A 21746-nucleotide genomic window follows, 5' to 3' on the forward strand; every position below is an offset into this window, starting at 1 on the left:
TCCTCTTGATCCAAGTTTTGTTCATTCAGCAGTTATTTGTTGGTAGGAAAGGCCCCTCACTGTTCTGGAAATACTTCGAACCCAGCTTTATTATTTCTGTTCTCAACGCGTCAGGCAGAATTGCTTTTCCAGTATCCTTGTCGAACTTCAGAATTCCAATATCATGCTGTTCAATCACCTCTGGTATGACAGTTCGAGTTCGAGGCTTCTTTTTTTTTTTTGTATACAGAATCGAGGCTCGTGAAAGAGCTAACATTTATTTCACAAACAAATCAAACAGACAAACAAAATATATAAAAAGAAGGAGCGGAAGACAAGATGGGGAGAGAAGGGGAAGCACACAAACACAACATTTGAGAGCAGGGAGATCTGTGGGAGGGAGAGGGCTTGGGGGGAGGAGGCGTGGGAGGGAGAGGGCTTGGGGGGAGGAGGCGTGGGAAGGACGGGGGTGGGAGAAGTATAAAACACAAGGACACCAAGGACTTCCAGGACAGAAGTTGGTATTTCAAAAAAGTGGATTTGGGGTGAATTTAGCGGGGGTAGAAAAGATTAAGGTTTTGGATGGGAGAAGATAAGAGATGGTGGTGAACAGCTGTTTTAAAGACCTGGAGGGAGGAGTGGGATTGAAGAGAGTGAGGGAGTTTGTTCCACATGCGGGAGGAAAGAGGAATGAAGCAGTGAAGGTGAGCAGAGAGTCTTGATTTTGGCAGTTTAACCATAAGAGGGTTGCAGGCAGATCTTGTGCGACCTGAAGGAATATTTGGGGGACAGTGCACAGAGAGAGCTAGGGGGGGCAAGGCCAGAGAGGAGTCGGTAGAAGACGGAAAGACCACCAACCTGCCTGCGGTGAGTGAGTGAAAGGCCCTTGGAGTTAGCTTCATCGCGGGAGATTCCAATGATGTTTGCTCACAATTAAGCTTTTTTATTATTTTATTTATTGTTTATTATTTATTACTTTATTGCTATTGTTTAGCCTGTTGTTGGCTTAGCGGTTTGTGTGCAGGTTTGGGATGCTAGGATGCTGGGTTCGAATCCCGGTCGATTGCTGAATTAACGTGATTTTATTATTTATTTATTTATTTATTGTTTATTACTTGTTTATTGTTTATTATTATGAAGCTTCCTTCACAATTAAGCAAAGCTTGTTTGCTCACAGTTATGGTTTTAGGCATGCAAAGATCAAGACATTTTACACATCTTACGGACATGTGCGGCATGTCAGAGTGCTTCTCCAACCCCGGGGCAGCACCTCTCTATCCTTGGGAATACCCCTGCTGCCCATGTAGCAGGCTTCACATGGACTATGCTTGGTCTGTTGTCCAGAAAAAAAATGTTGGGAACCATAAATGCTTGTTCAAATGGCAGTAAATGGCATGAAGCATATCAAAGTTGCTTCGTACCAACCAACCTCTAATGGTTTGGCAGAGAAGGTAATGAACATTGTCAAGTCTAATCTGACCAAGGTCAAGAGTGGAACTCTCGCCATGAAACTGGCTCGTGTATTGTTCAAGTATCGATCGACTGCACACACATCTCCCAATGAGACTCCTGCAAAGATACTCAATATGCGTCAACTTTTAAAACTCCACGAAAAATGAAGATCGTCCAGATCTCACTGCTCCTATGGAAGAGCAACCAAGGAAACATAAATGGCAGCATAATAGAAGCACAATTCAGCTTGTTTTGTCAACTGGTGCTCTGGTCCATGCATAAAACGATGATAAAAGTGACCATTGGTAACCTCGGATCATCGTGTCGCAAACCAGCCCCATTTCATTGGTCGTGGAACTAAGCCATGGTGGGTTCCTGTGGAGACCAGCTATGAAAACGCTTGGTGAAAGTTGGAGGATGCTGAACATTCAACTCCATCAGTTGGTGATACACCTACTTAACTACCTTCCCCACATGCGGAATTTATTCTGGTTTCAATTATGGAACCAAAACTCAAAAGAACTGCAAATCCTACTGCTTATTCAAGTCATCCAGATACATTTGGAGGCAATTCAGGTTGTGTTGCTGGGTTCAGGAGACTTTTGTAGATGGATGGAAAGGGGGGAGTAGAGCTTGTAATATATTCAATGAACCTGTGCTGGTGTCAGTTACAGCTGTAGGTACACATCAGTCAGATGCGGGGCCATGGGATTATTAGGGTTTGGCTTGGTTGCTCTGTTTGAGCATTGAGCAAATATACAAGTCTTCGACAAAAGCTTTTGTTTGCTCTCTAATCTTTTAGCGACTGACACCTGACAGTAGATCACCTGAGGAGGTCGTGAACAACCACCTTGATAGCCTGGAAGGAAAAGTTAGATTGAACAGATGGAGGAAGCTGGTTCCACAGATGAGAGAAAGGAGGAACAAATGAGTGTAGGTGAGCAATAATCCTGGAACTTCCTCATGAAAAAGGAATGACAAGATAGCATGCAAAAATATGGCATGTTGGGAGAAAAATTTTCGGTACCTCAAATCTAACCTGGCAAAATGAATGGAGCATGCTTTTTAAAGTCATAATTTATCAGAATAATAAAACATTCCAGAAAGTAATTTTATGGGAAAAATTTTTTAATGCAAGAAGCCCAAACTATTAAAGTACAGCATACAAGAATAACACAAAATGTAAACTCGCCGCCACATTTAAAAAAGAATTGCAATCTGATGGAGACAAACTCCCAGTGATTTTATATTTGAGGAGAATAATCTATCTATAATTCCAGTAATCTCTGTACGTCTGTACGTTTGTACGTCTGTTTGTCTGTGACCGCTGTTTCTCGACAACCACGGGTCCGATATACTTTTAACTTGCCAGGTATATTGCTGGGGACCCGAGGATGTGCCTTTTCAAGGTTTCATATTAATCGGACAATTACTTACCGAGCTATGTCCAAAAAACGATTCAACCAATCAGAGAGCAGCGAACGATCGCGTGTGCCGAACGTGGACGACACACTCTGCCTCGGATGGCACATTTGAGAGCGTATTCATTTATTTCACGTTTGCAAACTATGTTGGCGTTAAACTATGTTTTAAAACTAATAAAACCGAATTTGCGATTCATTCGCTTTCCTGCGCGTTTGTGCACGCGATGGCGATTTCTTTACCAAACTCCGGAAGCCGTTCGCTTTGGACCAAACCATTGCATGTAAATAGAGGGGGGGGATTGTCACCGTACTCGCAAGCCGTTCGCTTTGGACCAAACCATTTCATGTAAATAGAGGGGGGGGATATAATTTTAGATATAGATATAGTACGGGCAATGCCCTAGTATATACAATGTACACAAACGTGGATAAAGCCTTGACCCCACGTGCAGAGCCCTGCCAGAATAATACAACTTAATTTTAACAATTTGAAATGAACACAATCAAATGGATTACATCTGCTGTGTACATATATGTTAGTATCTGGCAGCAAGTCCTTTGGCATCATACAGTGCTTGAACCCATGAAGGCATCAAATCCTTGATATTTTGAACGACGAGCTGATCCAGATTATAACAAATATGGCGGAGATTTTGTTGGTTCTCACATAGTACTTGGCTGAGGTCAGCTTTGCCGCAGATTCCGCTACATATTGTTGCGGTTTTTAGAACCTTCACATGTAAATTTAGTCGTAAATTCCCTTATAAATAACCCCTGTGTACATTTCCCCTTAATAGGCTGTTAATTGAAATAATTGCACCTTAGTTAGTCCACATTGCAACACGTAGCGAATCATAGGCCCTTTTCATAGTTATATCATTAGTATGTGTTTCAGGTAAGGCTGTGTTTCCAATAGTCGACTCTACGTTGCATCAATCAAATGAGATAGATCCCTTTCCATATCCCCAATGGCCTCCTAAAAGTGCCAGTAAGTTGAATGGGGCTGTGTTTACTGGCTCCACATCGCGCCAAAACTCCATTGCCCATGAGGCCAGGATCGGAGAAGCAGGGCGTGGCCCCACCTCGTCATCAAAGGTGGAGCCAGAGAGCCCTCATCATCAAAGGTGGAGCCAGAGAGCCCTTAAAGACCAACCAGGGCTCGGTGAGCATGGCTTGGTAGGGCGTGGCAAGAAACATCTAGAGAGTTTGAGAGGGTTTCAAAGGGGTGGTTATAAAACCCTTGGCGCGAGGCCCCCACCAGAACGAGATGCGCAGATGAGTTGGACAAAGAAGGTACGAATTGGACTTGAGAGAGACGCGCATGAGGAGGTTCCAGAGAGTCGGTGAGAAGGCCGGAGAGACCAGCTGCGTGGAGCTCCAAGACGCTGCTTCGAGCAGCCCTGCCGCGTAAACCCGAGTGTGGGGAGTCGGCGGCCGCTCGCTTCCAGCCCTGCCGTTCTGCACGGACCCTTCTCATCCTTCGTCACGCCATTCCTGCCTGCAATCCCCTTTTGTGTACGTGAGTTTGTTCTGTTCGTCTTGTCCCTGGGGTATAAGTTAAGCCTGTGTGGTTAAGAATTGCACTGTGTATCTTCATCTTCTCCGTCCTGTAAATTACCTTCGTTTCTTCTTTGGTTTTGTGTAGCAGTAAATAAATACCTGTTCCTCCTTACTTTGGTTTCATTCTCGTCCGATCACTTTCGTGATTTCTTTGTAATTGAGTACCTGTGGAACGATTTTGGCCAAACCGCTTTATAATGGGGTTTAGTAATCTGTTAACGGCCTGCGTCGCGGCTCCCTTCGCTCGGCGCAATCCATCCATTATGCTGCGGCCCGGGCGGGAGTATTTCCTCGCGTGAGGTGTGTGACTGGTGCAGAGTGTGTGGAAAGAGGAGGTGTGCGAGGATGTCCGACTATGGGGTGTGAGGCAAAAGTGTGCGCCGAGGAGTGAGTGTGCTGTCGAGAGTGAGGGTAAATGCACGACAGAGTGTGGTGGTGAGAGTGACACGGAGTACGAGTTGGTTGTGGCAGGTGAGAAGGAATGCACACCTGGAATGGTTGAGCGCGTGTGGGAATGCACACCTGAGTTGGTGGTGAAGCGCGTGATTGGGTGTGCAAAAGAGTTCACACCCATGGTTGTCACAGAGGATGTGACCGAGGAATGGGCGCGAGGAGGTGTGTTGATGACGTGTGCGAACGACGAGTGTGTGCCAAGGTGTGTGGTGGTCAGGTGTGTAACGAAGTCTGTGAGCAGAATGAGTGTACCTGGGTGGTGTGTAAGAGAAGGTGCAATGACGGAGTGTATGGAGACACCTGGATGTGTGAGGAGGAAAAGGAACGAGTGGTGTGAGTATGTACGGGGAGCATCGACGTTAAACGGAGCAGCGGTTAGACCGACGTTTAGCCGACGCGAGCCCTCGGTCCGTGCCGGGCTTTGGGTACTGCGGGAACCGGCGGGGGTCGTAATCACGGCGGTTTCAAAAGAACCGCCGTGCACGATCCAGGCCGGGCCTCGCTCTGCACGGTCGCGTCCGCGCTCTGCTAAGCGGAGCAGGCCGCCCGGTGCGAGGGAAGGTAGGAAGGGTCAGGACGGCGACCCCTTGTGGTTGCGGTGTTCCACCCGGGCAAGGTTGGCCCATCGTGCTTGGGAGCGAGAGGCCCTGCGTAGGGATGGTGCTTTAAACCTCGGCCCAACCAAACGTCCTCCCCTGAACCGAATGCCGGACGGACTCAACCTGCAGGCGACCAAACCACCCAAATTCATTGCTCGACTTTGCAAAGCCGAGTTTTAATGATGTAACGACGCACCGAGAGGCTCAAGTGAGTGGACTGTGAAGATAATAGTGTTTGGATTCGAAATTGGGAATAGGGAATATGATTGGCAAAATGGATTGGTAAATTTGATGGGTAAAAATGATTGGCAGTACTGATTGGCAAATTTGATTGGCAGAAAAATTGGATGGGCAAAATTGATAATGGGAGATGCCCGAGGTGGAGGGATGGCAAATCCACCATCCCTCACATCCACCCGGGCACATGAGCTATAGTTTATGGGGTTATGGCGGTAAAAACCAAGCCAGGGAGGGTTTGGATAATTGTATAGGGACCTCGAGATGACCATAGGTAACTGTCGGGTTAAGTAGCGACATGGTACCTGTAGTAGGGGACGTAGGTAGATTAGTTGGATGATAATGACGAGGGAGCGCAATAATATAAAGGGCGACTGGGAAGCGCGAGTTTCAGAAGGGAGTAGTTAGATCAGATGATGCTGTGTGTGTATGTAGAAAGTGTATTGAGCAGCGTATGGTAGAAAGTGCGATTGTGGGTGAATGGCATTGTAGTGAATGAAGAAGCCTGGGAGGAAAGGAGGGTGCAAGAGCCACCGGGTGTGTGTGAGCACAGGTGTGCAAGTGAACAGGTGTATGGAGAATGGTTGGATGAAATGAATGGTCTGGGATACATGGAGTATGGAATGGATGGTGTAGAGTGAGTATGGTGGAAAACGTGGAGTGGAGTGGTTGGTGCGAAGGGAGTGGATGGGGAGGATGGACCCCCATCATGAATACCCGGGGAGGGTAGTTTAAAAGTAGGTAGAGGGTATAGGTAAATTGTGGTGGATATTGGCATCTGTGGTGCGTGTGGTAGAATGGTGTTTGGATGGGTGCATTAGTGACATGGAAATGGCTGGGCATGTGGCCTGTTAGTGTGTATGGTTAAATGGACACTCCACCACTGTGAGGATGTCGGCCAGGTGAGGCCACAGGTGGGCTCTGGGAGCCGGTAGAGTTGTTGTGGATGGGGCCCGAGGATCCGGAGGACGGACCCGGGTAGCCCAGTGCCAGAGAGGGCACCGAGGGGGTAAGTGCCAGGGAGGGCCTTCCCCAGTTAGATAGGTTAGGGTAAAGGAGCAGGAAAGCTCGGAGGCAACTGCAGTGGCGGAGGTGTGCAGGTGAGTAGACCTGCTAGGGGAGCCACACGACTCAGCCCCAAAATTGTGCGAAGGCACAGGGAGTTGAATCGGGGGAGTGAGACCCCAAATTGGAGAGCGCCACAGTATGTGCAATGGGAGTTCGGTTTTTAGAACTGCATAGTGTAAGATGGCCAATGGTTTGGCAGGGAAAGACCCCGGGTAGTGTAAAGTGTGTTCATGTCATTTAGAAAGTAGTTAGGGTTTAAAATCTCCTCGCACCATCTACATCCACTCACCTAAGGTGATGACAGGACTCCACACCACACCCTGGTTTGGTTATTTTTGTGCAGATGTTTTTGGGAATGTGAGACGCATCACTACGTGGGTGTGACATTGTGCTGGTTGTTCCATCTCTTCCTCCTTAGGAGGGATTGATGATTAATTGGGTGATGGCAAATTTGGTTAGAAATTGGGATTGTAACGAATTAGGAATTAGGGAAGATATGGGGAAGACAGGACGTCGTGACGAATTTGTAAATTGTTGTGTAAATACGGGGTAAGGGGCGAGGGTAGAGTAGGTGACGGGGGGGGGGGGGGGGGGGGGGGGGTGACATACGTTAGGGACGAGCTTTCTCCGCTCGATCTCCAGGCGCACCTCACCTCTGCATTGCCTTATGTTGATGCGTACCCTTGCGCCCTTGCGCATCGCTAACTCTGCTTTGTCTTCCTCCCCCACCCCCTCCCCCCCCCCCATGGACCGTGCTCTCTGGGCACTGAGGGAGAGCATGTGGGAGCCGCATTTGTGTGCCCGAGCCGCCACTGTCAGCTGCCTGGATCGATGCACCACTTTATGGACCGCACTCCTTGCGGCCAAGCACCGCACTTATGGACCACGGTTCTTTGGCCGAGCACCACAGTTATGGACCACATGTTTGTGGCATGACCCCTCTGCTGGGACCGGCCATGATGGCCGGGGAAGATTTGGCTTGCGGACCATGGTGAGGTGGCCCCTTTTGCCCTACAGGTGGACCACCCATAGTTGGCCCCTGTGGGCCCCAAATAAAAAAATGGACCCGTTTTGTGCCTTTTTATTTATTATTGCAAATAGGCAGCAAGCCACGAAGAAAGACAACATCTGGAAGGAACATCGGCCAGCAGAGGGAGCAGAACAACATCAAGACCATCAGTTTGTTTTTTAGTGCATGTGCAATGTAGCACTGGATGGTGCTTGATGGTGCTTATGGTGCTTATTGGTGCTTTGGTGCTCGCATGCTCAGGGATGCATTGCAATATCAATCCTGCATCCCCGGGCATGTAGAGGTGCTGTATCGATGCAGTGCATGCTTTCTCCTCCCTCCCACAGGGTTCTTTTTCTTTTGTCTCCCAAACAAATGACAGGTCCTGGGTTGCGTTTTGTAAATAATCAAAATAATGTCACTTGTAAATAACATGCTCCCCACCGTCAATGTGTAGTTTGCGAATTAATTCCGCAATTCGGTTAATTGTGGGTGCGAATCTGTTAGGCAGGATGCAACGTAGCAGGCGGGACATACTTAATTGTGTTTTAAAACTGTCGCACTCAAGGGCAAGGTTAATAGTAGAGGGGTATTACACCTGCGTGTCACATTAAGTTAAAGTTTCTTTCGGCCCAAGACGTGCTGTGAGGAATGAGGGTGGTGTTGCGGTTTTTAGAACCTTCACATCTAACTTTAGCAGTAAATTCCCTTATAAATAACCCCTGTGTACATTTCCCCTTAATTGGCTGTTAATTGAAATAATAGCACCTTAGTTAGTCCACATTGCAACACGTAGCGAATCATAGGCCCTTTTCATAGTTATATCATTAGTATGTGTTTCAGGTAAGGCTGTGTTTCCAATAGTCGACTCTACGTTGCATCAATAAAATGAGATAGATCCCTTTCAATATCCCCAATGGCCTCCTAAAAGTGCCAGTAAGTTGCATGGGGCTGTGTTTACTGGCTCCACATCACGCCAAAACTCCATTGCCCATGAGGCCAGGATTGGAGAAGAAGGGCGTGGCCCCACCTCATCATCAAAGGTGGAGCCAGAGAGCCCTTAACGACCAACCAGGGCTCGGTGAGCATGGCTTGGTAGGGCGTGGCAAGAAACATCTAGAGAGTTTGAGAGGGTTCCAAAGGGGTGGTTATAAAACCCTTGGCGCGAGGCCCCCACCAAGATGAGACGCGCAGTTGAGTTGGACAAAGAAGGTACGAATTGGACTTGAGAGAGGCGCATGAGGAGGTTCCAGAGAGTCGGTGAGAAGGCAGGAGAGACCAGCTGTGTGAAGCTCCGAGACGCTGCTTCGAGCAGCCCTGCCGCGTGAAGCTCTGACGCGCTGCTTCGAGCAGCCCTGCCGTGTGAACCCGAGTGCGGGGAGTCGGCGGCCGCTCGCTTCCAGCCCTGCCGTTCTGCACGGACCCTTCTCATCCTTCGTCCAGCCATTCCTGCCTGCAATCCCCTTTTGTGTACATGAGTTTGTTCTGTTCGTCTTGTCCCTGGGTTATAAGTTAAGCCTGTATAGTTAAGAGTTGCACTGTGTATCTTCTTCTTCTCCGTCCTGTAAATTATCTTCGTTTCTTCTTTGGTTTTGTATAGCAGTAAATAAATACCTGTTCCTCCTTGCTTTGGTTTCATTCTCGTCCGATCGCTTTCGTGATTTCTGTCAATTGAGTACCTGTGGCACGATTTTGGCCGAACCGCTTTATAATCGGGTTTAGTAATCTGTTAACGGCCCGCATCGCAGCTCGCTTCGCTCGGCGCAATCCATCCATTACGCTGTGGCCCGGGCGGGAGTATTTCCTCGTGTACCGGAAGGCACTGGTAATTAAGTCATCGGTAGGATTGGCCCAATACCCTATTCAGCGCTGACCGGGCGTGACGTCATACCCCCAGGACCGGTCGGACGGCCAGCTTAAAAAGACGAGGGGATTATACCCCCCTCGGTAAGGGGAGTGCCGTCCCCCGGATCCGTAACAATATATTCCCAGACATGATTGATTATGTTCATCTCAGGATTCTGTGGTGCCCAGACAAGAAGCTGCAGGCCATTCCCAAAAGTTTTCACAAAGTCTATTTGATAAGATGTTTTGAGTCATGATAAAATAGATACGTGTGTGCATGACGGTTAATTTTTTGTGAGCTTGTCTTTTGAAGATCCTTCCTCTCTTCCTGCACTCCAGAGTGCAGCAATGCTTGAATCCTTTTTTCAATCAGTTCCAGGTGGAGTTGCAAGTCCTAGAAACATGTGAAACAAAAGTCAAAACAAACTCTCAATTCAAAAGCAGTAAAGTGAACAAGTTGCTCAAATTAATCCAAAGTTAAGTTTTCGCGATTTTGGTTGACTTAACTCAGTGATGAAAGGCAGAGGAAACAAAAACACCTGACTACTTATGAAGGTAATTCAATGTTGATTTGAACTTTTTATTTGAGAGAATCAAACATTAAAATGATGTTGATTAAATGTCATTTCTCAAGGTATTCTCCTGCTTTGGATAGCTCAGAGGTAGTGCACTTTTTGCATGCAGAGTTGAGACTCGTGGAGGAGGTGGAACACAGTACAGGTCAGGCAACAACAAAATGAAAAGAATCGTGGAAATAGGAGGGTGGGGACACACCAACAGCAGACTAGAGGGCCAAGATAGTATGAGACATGCAGAAAGAATGAAGGGAGACAGAGAATAATGAGATTAAGAAGAGTGGGGAATACAGTGGAGTGGGACCAAGGTGGTTGAACATGCAAACTCTCAAAGTGGAAAGGAAAACTGGGGAAGCAGGAATGAAACAAACAAGCCATGGACACCTTAAATTCAGGACTGTCGGCGCTCAAGCTCGGGTCCTGCTACTTGGGTCCTATGCTGTGAAACAGGTGGCTGCAAATGAATTTACAAATAGCGATGTAATTTGCCAAACAATGGACAGAATTAAACCCAGTTTTCACGCATAGCTTGCCCAGACATTTCTCCATCATATGTGCTAAAACTTTGTGATGACTTTTGTAACATGTGATGTTTTGTAACATCCAAAAAATTTGTGATGTATCGTATGCATTTTGTAACATTGCTTAAACCCTGCAATATCTATGGGAATTTAGAGGAATTGTTTTCTCACTCCAAATTAGCTCAGATTTATTGTCATTTAAAGTGTCTATGCATCCGACAATACCGCTATATGAATGTGATGAGACAATCTGTTCCTAATTGCATGGGGTTCAACACTTCCAACACTTTTTACAAGAAACAAAACAATCATGTAACGAATGAAAATTGCGATAACATAAAATCAATGAGGTTAGGTTAAAATGATGATTTTGAGAAATGATTGTGACCACTTGAAGTCATTGTTTTTCAAGTTGAAGCTTGGCTTCTCTGGAAGAATTTCCAGGTCGCATTATTATCAGGGGGTCACACAATTGTATGGAAAAGTTGCTGTGTGGGATTGGATATTTTCCAATTTTCATTCTGCTCTGTACTTGCCCTCCAAAAATATTTTATGATTTATCCGAAGATATGACATATCTTATGAGAATCTCATCAGATTCCATGAGACCATTTTTCAGGCTAATTGCTTCGATATTTCTGTGGAAAATCCCAACACCCACAATGCAACAAAGATCCAATGAAAGTTTATTTTAACCAAAGTGACATATTAAAGCACATCAACCACTCACTGTTATTTTGCAAAGTATTGAAATTTGTCTTCGAGTTCAAGGAGGTACCCATTCAAGAATAGGCACTTACCTGAAGAGTAGTTGGATCTTCTACATTTCCACTCATATCGGATATGTTCATTACTGGCGGAACACTTGTCTCCGAGAAATTGTTGCTACTGGTGGAAATGCAGCTGTTCAACAACAACAAATATTAATCAATACAAAATAATTCAAAAGAAAGCCACAATCGATTCAAAGAAATCTCTCTGTTTGTGTATTCGACGATGATTGGGGATGAAATCTTAATTGTGATGGGTACGGGAGTCGGAGACAAGGACGATAACCGCTGAGAAGCTTCTCCCACATTCATCAAAGTCGACCGATATAGACCTCGGATATTGGATGGCATCGTGGCATCTCTGTTGCCGCAGCCATTCACATGTTATTCTTGATCTGTCAGCAGCCTCAGCCCCCTTGTGGCTTGCATTGCACCATGCATGTCTGTTTTGGGTGATGGTCTCCCAATTTTCCACTGGGATTTCTGCAGCATTGAGATAATTGGGTTGAATGACGTCTTTGTGGCACAGGCATTGTCCACCTTGTGTCCTACTCCCTGTACTAAGCTGACCGAATACAACAAATTTAGGTCGATTTGAATCTTCCATGCATACTACATCGCCAACCCAACAGAGTTAAGTTTTTCAGTCGGATGGTCCTCACACTGGACATGTCTGTACACCTGAGCACTTCTCTGCTCGTGATCTTAGCTTTCCAATATTCCAAGGATGTATCGGAGATGGCATTGTTGTACCTGCGCTAGTTTGCGTACATAGCTTCTATACAATGTGATTGTCTCTGCTGAGGACAAACGGCCGGACAGACCTTACATTTTGTAGCAGTGCGAATGGAGGGTCCCAAAAGCAGAAGTAGCAGCCTGAATGCTTCTGGACATTTCCGCATCTAAGTTGTCATGAGATACAACACTGCCAAGATAGGTGAACTTCTTTATGACCCAGAGAGGATATCCAGCTATGTACACTGCAGGATCATCGTACTCGTCATTTCGCCCCAGTTGAAAAAGGACCTCTGCCTTTATGTTGATGGGAAGACCAAAGTTTGTGGAAAGTCAGCATTTTCCTGTATCTCCTCTGGGGAATGTGCTACTTGTGTCAAGTCAACAATATAGGAGTTCACACATACACAGTTTTCTCAAGGACTTTCATTTGACGTTATCCCAAACGATGAGAGTTTGAGGAAGCTATTTGTCCAGAAATTATTGAGGAGAGATTTTATTCCTGGTGATTATGACCATGTTTGTGGTGAACATGGAGGGTGGAAGAAAAATGTACACGATTTGAGTCCCCATGATATTTCCTCTGAAACCCAGGGAGTTTGTAACCCCAAGGAAACCCCACCGACGGACCGACTGAGTTTCATTGCAGGTAAGAAGGAATTTTAGTGGGAAATTTTGCATCACAAGTGAGATTTTTCAAATTATATGATGAAGATTTACACACGGTAGATAAGTGTGTTGTGCACGCCAACTTACATTTATGGTGAATAAAAAGTGGGTTTTGAACTTTGTTTCCTCAAAACTTGCGTTTTTGGACGTTCTTCCAAATTGACCACTGGTGCTTCCCCTTCAACCGGAAGTGAAGTTTCCTATTCCCATATAAAGTTGTTTAAATGTTATAAAATATGTTTTCCTGTTTTGGAACTTTTCTTTTGGTTTCTTTTATTTACTTTATTTTGCCCTTTCTCTGAATATGCTGTGGAGGAAAGGAGAGCAAAGGTTTCTTTGTCGGGTTCTGGGTTTCTCCATCTTTCTAGAACATTGGAGAAACACGTGGATCAATCGTGTAATCAGTCGGCATGGAAACCAAGTAGCGTACGTATGACATGTGACAACCAAATCCGACACCGACAGTCCGGGAGCTCGTTTCAAGCAGTCACGTTACCTCTGCACGAAATAAGCCTTCAGTCTCGTTTCACGCCCTCCCTCTGGTTAACCAGATCTTTAGTTCTGCCATTTTCAACTCGTCGGGATTTCTTTCAATAAAACTCATGTTTGAAATCACGAAAGCTCTTGTGACTGACAAAATAGAACAATATGATTGCAATGATGGCAGCGTACCACCTGGATTCCCACAATGCATTGCATACATTACATACGAGAGCTTGATATCTTGGTGAGATATCCCCTCTTGCCTTTCCCTGATTATACCGCCGCCTACAAAGTCGCCGGAGTCATTATGTTTTCGGGTTGTCCGTCCATCCGTACGTCCATCCTCGTTTTTCTCAGCAACCATATGTCCGATTGAGACAAAACTTTCAGGGTGAGGGTAACACCCACACAGAATGTTTATATGATAATTGTGATGTCATAGGTCACGTGGTATGGCAGCCATCTTGGATTAAAAGCAAATAATTTAAAACATTTATTGGAAACCACTGAATGGAAAAATTTGAAACTTGGAACTTTGTCAAGTACTCCCAATGGGGAACAAAATCATGATAATGATGACATCATAGGTGAAGTCGTATACCAGCCGAAAATGTTTTCATCGAATTCCTCATCCTAAAAATCTGAAATTGCATGCACATCATCTATGACCCATTTGTATTGAAATATTAAATGTATGACATCACAGGTCACATGGTTTGGCAGCCATATTGGATTGAAGTAAAATATAAAATAATTATATCTCTGAAACAGCTCACCCTATCGATGCTAAATTTTACAAATATCAAACAGCACTGTTGCATACAGTTTGAAAATGATGATGTCATATGTCATGTGGTTTGACAGCCATATTAGTGATGGCATCGATCCGTTTTTTTGTTTGTGTTGTTTTTTTTGGATACATAATCGAGGCTCGTGAAAGAGCTAACATTTATCACACAAACAAATTAAACAGACAAACAACCAAGACAAAAATAAAAAGGGGAGCGGTAGACAAGATGGGGAGAGAAGGGAAAGCACATAAACACAACATTTGTGAGGAACATCGGGAATGTGTGGGAGGGAGAGGGCTTGGGGGGAGGCGGTGTGGGAAGGGGTGGGGTGGGAGAAGTATAAACACAAGGAATCCAAGGACTTTCAAGAAAGAAGTTGGGATTTCAAAACAGAGGATTTGGGGTGAAATTAGCAGGGGTAGAAAAGATCAAGGTTTTGGATGGGGGAAGATAAGAGATGGTGGTGAACAGCTGTTTTGAAGACCTGGAGGGAGGCGTGGTATTGAAGGGAGTGGGGGAGTTTGTTCCAGAGGCGGGAGAAAAGAGGAATGAAAGAGTGAAGGTGAGCAGAGAGTCTTGATTTAGGCAGTTTAACCATAAGAGGGTTGCAGGCAGATCTTGTGCGACCTGTGGGAATATTTGGGGGACAGAGCCCAGAGAGAGAGCTGGAGGCGCAAGGCCGGAGAGGAGTCGGTATAAGACAGAAAGACCACCAACCTGCCTGCGGTGAGTAAGTGAAAGGCCCTCGGAGGTAGCTTCATCACGGGAGATTCCAATGATTCTGAACGCTTTGGTTTCAACAGCATGAAGACGAGCTTGGTGTAACGCAGAAGCACCAGCCCAGAGGGGAGAGCAGTATTCCATTGAGCTGCGGATGAAAGCGTTGTATGTGGTGAGGAGCTCAGGTGTGCCAAGGAAGGACTTCGCACGACGGAGGATGCCCAGTCAGCGACTGGCTTTGGAGGCAAGATTTGAAATATGGTTTTCCCAGGAAAGATAATCGCAGATAGTGAGACCCAAAAGCTTGAGTGACAGAACTTCTTGGAGAGGATTATTCAGAAAGTGGATGGGAGGGTTGTCCAGTCGGTCTTTTCGGAGAGACATCATAAGAGTGTGAGATTTGTCAGGATTGAAAGACATGTTCCACTTGTTTGCCCAGTCTGTGATTTTGTCCAGGTCTGCAGAGAGTGAGGAGGCTGCAGACTGCCGATCTGAGGGATGAGGAATGGAGCGGCAGTGAGTGGAGTCATCAGCAAAGAGATAGAGAGGATTATCAAGAGAGTCGGAGAGATCATTGATGAAGACCAGAAAAAGCACAGGGCCCAGAACACTGCCTTGGGGAACTCCAGCCTGTACAGGAAGAGGAGATGAGAGAACACCATTCAGGGCCATACGTTGACTACGACTAGAGAGGAAGTCCGCCAGCCATGCGTGGAGATTTCCATGGATACCAAAGGAGGAGGGTTTGGTGAGCAGAGCGGTGTGCCAGACCGTATCGAAGGCATGTGATATGTCGAGGGAGACAGCTCTAATTTCCTGTTTGGCATTGAGGACCTCCATCCATTGTTGAGACAGCAGAAGCAGCATGTCCAGAGTAGAGTGACCTGGTCTGAAACCAAATTGATGATCAGAGATCAAGCCATTGGAGAAGAGGAAAGATTTCATATCCGAAGCAAAGATGGATTCCATGACTTTGCTGATAATTGGGAGAAGGCTGATTGGTCTGTAGTTGCTAGGATCTGTTTTTGCACCTTTTTTGTGTAAAGCGGTGATGTTGGCTAATTTCCAAGCAGATGGCAGTTGATCTTGAGCAAAAGAGCGGGTGAAGAGAACAGAGAGAGGGAGTGAAAGAGCGGAAGAACAGGATTTTAGGACCCGTGGGCTGATGCCGTCAGGTCCAGTTGCAGAATCAGAGTCGAGGTTTGACAGAAACTTTCCCACCTTGTCAGGAGGAAAGGACACAGAGTCCAGGAGCAGCTGTGTATGACAGGGTATGGTGGGTGCAGAGCGGGATGGGTTTGGGACACAAGATTTAGAGGCAAACACAGAGTTGAGACATTCAGCTTTTTCACGTGCGGAGTCAGCTGTGTAGCCGTTTGAGGTAAGGGAGGGGATGGAGGGGGAACAAACACCAGAAATTGATTTGACCAGACGCCACCAGGATTTGGAAGAGGGAGACAGATGAGAGTTCGGTCTTGAGAACGGAGAGATATTGTTTCCTGGCTCTCCTGAGGGTGGACACACACTTGTTTCGGGCTTTGTGAAAGGAAATGAGATTTCCTTCCGTTGGATTTGCTTTCCAGGAGACGAAGGCAGGTTGTTTCTGGGCAACAGCCTCACCACAAGATTCCGTGTACCATAGACGGGAACCATGACAATTACAACTACATATGGGCAGGGTACAGCCCGAAGTGGAGATCGGTTTCTGAGGTTTGGGACATGGAATGTAGGGACAATGACAGGGAGATCAGGAGAAGTGGTGGAAGTATTGGTCAGAAGAAGAGTGGACATATGTTGTGTGCAAGAGACGAGATGGAAGGGAAGTGGTGTGAGAATGGTGAAGGGTAGGCAGGGACAGAAATACAAGTTTGTGTGGCAAGGCTGCCCGGAGGGCGTGAATGGTGTTGGTGTCCTGTTTTCTGAGGAGTTTGTAGACAGTGTGGTGAGTGTGACTAGAGTGAGTGATAGGTTGATGATGGTGAAAATGATGATTGGAAAGCTCTTGGTGAACGTCATCTCGGGATATGCTCCGCAGGTTGGTCGAAGCGATGAAGAAAAGGACACGTTCTGGTGTGCGATAGAGAAGCTGATGGAAAACGTGAAAGATGAGGAAGTTGTTGTGGTAGGAGGAGACCTAAATGGACATGTGGGAAGGAGTATGGATGGTTTTGACGGAGTTCATGGGGGTTACGGATATGGTGTGAGAAATGGAGAAGGTGAAAGGATTTTGGAGTTTGCTGATGGAGCTGATTTGTTGATTTGTAATACTCAGTTCCAGAAAGAGGATAATAAGCTTGTTACATACACGTCAGGTGGGTCGACGACAACCGTTGACTACCTGATGGTGCGTAGGCGAGATAGGGGGCACCTCCGGGACACAAAGGTGATCCCGGGGGAGGAGGCTGTTTCACAGCACCACTTGGTTGTCTGCGACGTAAGGGTGAAAGGTGCGAGGAGAGCTCGGCGGGTGAAGTACCAACCGAGAATGAAGGTGTGGAGGTTGAAAGAGGTGACAGTAAGGGAGGCATTAAAAGAGAGGCTGAGTAGGGTCGAGGATGATGTGGTTGAGCTTGAAAGTGGTTGGATGTCAATGAAAGCTCGTCTGTTGGGAGCCGTTGGTGAGGTATGTGGATGGACAAAAGGACCACCGAGGCACTCGGAAACATGCAGAGCATGAAAGTTATAAGGCAGCCAGGAAGGCTGCAAAGAAAGAGGTAGCAAAGGCGCAGGAGGCATGTAGGAAAATGTTCGGAGAACGCTTGGATTCGGAAGAGGGTCAGAAAGCAGTATTCAGGATTGCAAAGCAGATAGCGAAAGAGAGGTGTGATGTGATGGGGGTGAGTTGCTTGAAGGATGAAGTGGGACAAATCGTTGTCGACCCAGATGGAATTAAAGGAAGATGGAAAAGATATATGGAAATGCTGTTGAATACAGAGAATGAATGGGATGGCAACATAGAGAGTAACCCTGTTTTAGGACCGGCAGAGAAGATAACTGAGAAGGAAGTTGAGGAAGCGATAAAAGCAATGAAGGGTAGAAAAGCGGGAGGGCCGACGGGAGTTGTGGGAGATATGTTGAAGGCAGCAGGAAGTTGGGGTGTGAAGAGAATGACAGAGATCTGTAATCTGGTGGTGAAAGAAGGCCGCATTCCAGTGGATTGGGAACTGAGTACCCTCGTCCCTCTATACAAGGGGAAAGGTGACCCTCTGGAGTGTGGCTCGTACCGAGCGATAAAGTTATTGGAGCATGGAATGAAGGTATTGGAAAGGGTGTTGGAGAGGAGGATAAGGAAGAAAGTGAAGATCGACGAAATGCAGTTTGGATTCATGCCAGGAAGAGGAACGACAGACGCGCTTTTCATTGTGAGGCAGTTGCAGGAGAAGTACATGGAGAAGAGGAAGAAGTTGTTTCTTGGGTTTGTTGATCTGGAGAAAGCATTCGATAGGGTACCACGCAAAGTATTGACATGGGCATTGAGGAAGTTAGGAGTGGAGGAATGGTTGATCAGAGTAGTGATGGCAATGTACAAAAGAGCGCGCACAGCTGTAAGGACGAAGGACGGGAACAGTGGTGAGTTTGAGGTGAAGGTGGGAGTGCATCAGGGGTCGGTACTAAGTCCATTACTATTTGTAGCTGTGATGGAGGTGCTGGCTCAGAACGTAAAGGAGGGTTTACCGTGGGAGTTGTTGTATGCAGATGATCTGGTGTTGATTGCGGAAAGTATGGATGGACTGAAGGAAAAGATGACCACGTGGAAGGAATGTATGGAGACAAAAGGTCTGAAGGTGAATATCGGAAAGACGAAGGTGATGGCAAGTGGTAAAGCATGTGGTGAGGTGGAAAGAACTGGGAAGTGGCCCTGTGCTGTGTGTAGGAAGGGTGTCGGAGTGAACTCCATTCAATGTACAATGTGCGCTGAGTGGGTTCATCAAAAATGTAGTGGTCTGAGAGGGTTATTAACCAGTGTGGCAGCTACATTCAAATGTAAGGTGTGCACAGAGGGAGCTGCAGATGGAGGAAATGTTGAGTTGGATCTTGGAGATGGCGTGAAGCTGGAAGGTGTGAAAACATTTTGCTACCTCGGAGACATGCTGAATGGAGAAGGTGGATCAGACTCGGCAACGGTTGCTCGAGTGAGATGTGCATGGAAGAAGTTTCGGGAACTGGGTGGCGTGCTGATGATGAGGGGAGTGTCGTTGAAGCTGAAGGGAAAGGTGTATGCTGCATGTGTGAGAAGTGTTATGATTTATGGGAGCGAGACATGGGTAATAAACGTAGAGCAGCAACGAAGGTTGGAAAGGGTGGAAATGCGAATGGTTCGGTGGATGTGTGGAGTATCGTTGAGAGAGAGGAAGACAAATGATGAATTGCGAAAGATGATGGGAATAGAGCCTGTGATTGATGCTGTGAAGAGGAACAGGTTGAGATGGTTTGGTCATGTGTTGAGGAAGGATGAAAGTGACTGGTTGAGAAGAGTGATGGAAATGAATGTAGAAGGAAGCAGAGGACGGGGAAGACCGAAAAAGACTTGGCTAAAGATGGTGGAAAAAGAAATGCGGGCAAGGGGGTTAACAAGGAGAGATGCAGAAAATAGGGCAAAATGGAGAAGATTGTCATGGGGACCGCAAGGCTAACCCCCGCTCTAGCAGGGAAAATGGCCTTTAAAATGCATGTTGTTGTTGTATAGACGGGAGGAAGGGTATGACAACTGAAGACGAGATGGGATAAATCTGTGCATGAGAGAGAGCAATTTACTTTGGAAGAATTCCCAGGATGAGTTTATGTCAGAGGTGGTGGAGATGGGAGACCAGTCCAGATGAATGATGGCTGCTTGAAGACCGTGCCAGTTGGCCTGAGTGAAATGCCAGACTCGTCGACGCTGAGGAGGACTAAGAGTTAGTTACTTAGTTAGTTACTTCGGACGCTGAGGAGTTAATCATTGTGGGACTATGCGGAGGCATATTGGCGACACAGTCGCATTGTTATAGTTTTACTTTTGAAATGCCTTTTCAAAGTACATTCCTCCAGATGAAATTTCAAATTCGCTCAATATTAATCACCATCATTTCTGAGAAATTTCAATGTAAAACGGATAATTTTCATCATATCATTAAAAATGAGAAGAACAAAATCTCGCAAAAGCTGATATTAAAAAACAATAAAACATCTTCAGCAACCAATTGTTGTCCACTACCACAACAGGGTCAGCACGACCACAACACTACCACAACACAATTACTTACCTGGACGATTTCTCTTTCAGCACCTGAAAGCAAAATTGTACAAGATCAGAATCAATAGTTCGAGGCAAGACAATTTTTTGTATGTATGTGTACATGTGTCTCACTGTCTACCTCATCACATGGATGTAGGATTCATGTGAACGTGCCGCTAAAGCTTCGAAGACTAAAGCACCACATCTGCAAAGGATCTGTCCTTCTCAGTGTCTGCTTTAAGAGGAATTGTCATTTATTTATGTTTCTGCACAATGTTAAACTGTCCATGTGCGCTTGGAGACAACCTACCAGTGTCAGGAGGAGAGGAACTATAGTTATGAGTTGAAGGACCAACCACCCAATCATAACGATGTTCACAATCCAGACCTGGATCAGGACAAACACATGAAAAGAGAATCAATGAAAAGTGAATTGTTTGGAATAGTTAGATAGTTAGCAAAAATACAGTGTCCGAGTTCATCAATGTTGTACATGAGCATTTCCTTGTTATTCATGGAAGGAAGGAGATGGGATGGGTAATAATAATGAAAATAGAGGTGACATGATGAAAACAAGATGTGGTTCAAGTAGTGCGGGAGCCCAGAAACATTTGTTTCACATCTCGAGTACAAAAGGTTTGAGGCCTGGAATATATGCATCTATGATAGGAGACCCCAAAAAGGCAATTCTTAAGTTCTGCAATTCTGCACAGCAACCAGGGGGCGCCACCAAAGACCCCTAAATGTGACTCTTAATTCACAATTTGAGTACATCTTTCAAACTTGTCTTAAAATGTTCTCTATAGGAGTGGAAATCAGAATTCCCAATTCTTAAGTTTTCAATTTGTGTATTAGGTCGCTTAAGAACGACCTAATTAATGCTAATTAACGCTAATTAGCATTTTTAATTCACAATTTGAGTACATCCATGAAACATATGGCAATGTATTCCTTAGGTCATCCTAAATCAAGATCAGTCATTCTTAAGTATCCATTTCATGTATTAACCCACTTAAGAATGCACACTGACAAAAAGGAGAAACATAGATTGTATACAAACACAATGTTTTATTTTTTTATAAACTACACAAAAATGTACTTAGTATGCATGAATTATGCTTCAAAATCAGATCATAGTAAGTCATGTAGTAAATTGGCGTCCTGGTTCTACCGCCCATCAACAATTAAATCTCAAATCTCGGAACAAAAAACAATTTTTAATGTTAATTTTATAAAAATTAATACCTAATGTCTAACTTTTACTCTATTAGCGATATTGCTGTTTTATCTCTGACTATCGCTTATAAACTATTTAACATGTTTAAGCTAATTACCCTGAACTAAAAACAAATTTTAATGTATGTAAAAACTCAACTAACTATATCAACGAAAAATTATTGAATTTATCTCAAACATCAACATGATTGTATATATGTTGTTTTATCCAACATTCCTAACATTATTTTGCTTAAAATTTCAAAAACATTACAAATTCCCTGTCAGGATGCTTTGGATATGTACCGTACTGAATATAATCGTATGAACAGGTTTGGTCGATTGTAAACCTACACATCACCATCATCACCATCTCCTTCAACGTCCTCTTCATCAGAAGATGACTGCGCTAGGACCTCATCATCG

The 21746-nt window shown here is 45.5% G+C and overlaps 1 long non-coding RNA gene across 1 annotated transcript; it reads right to left on the reverse strand.

The window, feature by feature from the left end:
* Positions 1-9763: 9763 nt before the first annotated feature.
* On the reverse strand, positions 9764-20270 carry LOC144892786 (uncharacterized). The gene is made up of 3 exons (XR_013623941.1): positions 20134-20270; positions 11523-11625; positions 9764-10020 (listed from the first exon to the last, which is right to left on the reverse strand). It is a non-coding gene; the product is annotated as an uncharacterized LOC144892786 (long non-coding RNA).
* Positions 20271-21746: the final 1476 nt, after the last annotated feature.

This window comes from Myxine glutinosa, chromosome 7 (assembly GCF_964187855.1).
Source record: "Myxine glutinosa chromosome 7, kmMyxGlut1.1, whole genome shotgun sequence".
Taxonomy (NCBI): domain Eukaryota; kingdom Metazoa; phylum Chordata; class Myxini; order Myxiniformes; family Myxinidae; genus Myxine; species Myxine glutinosa.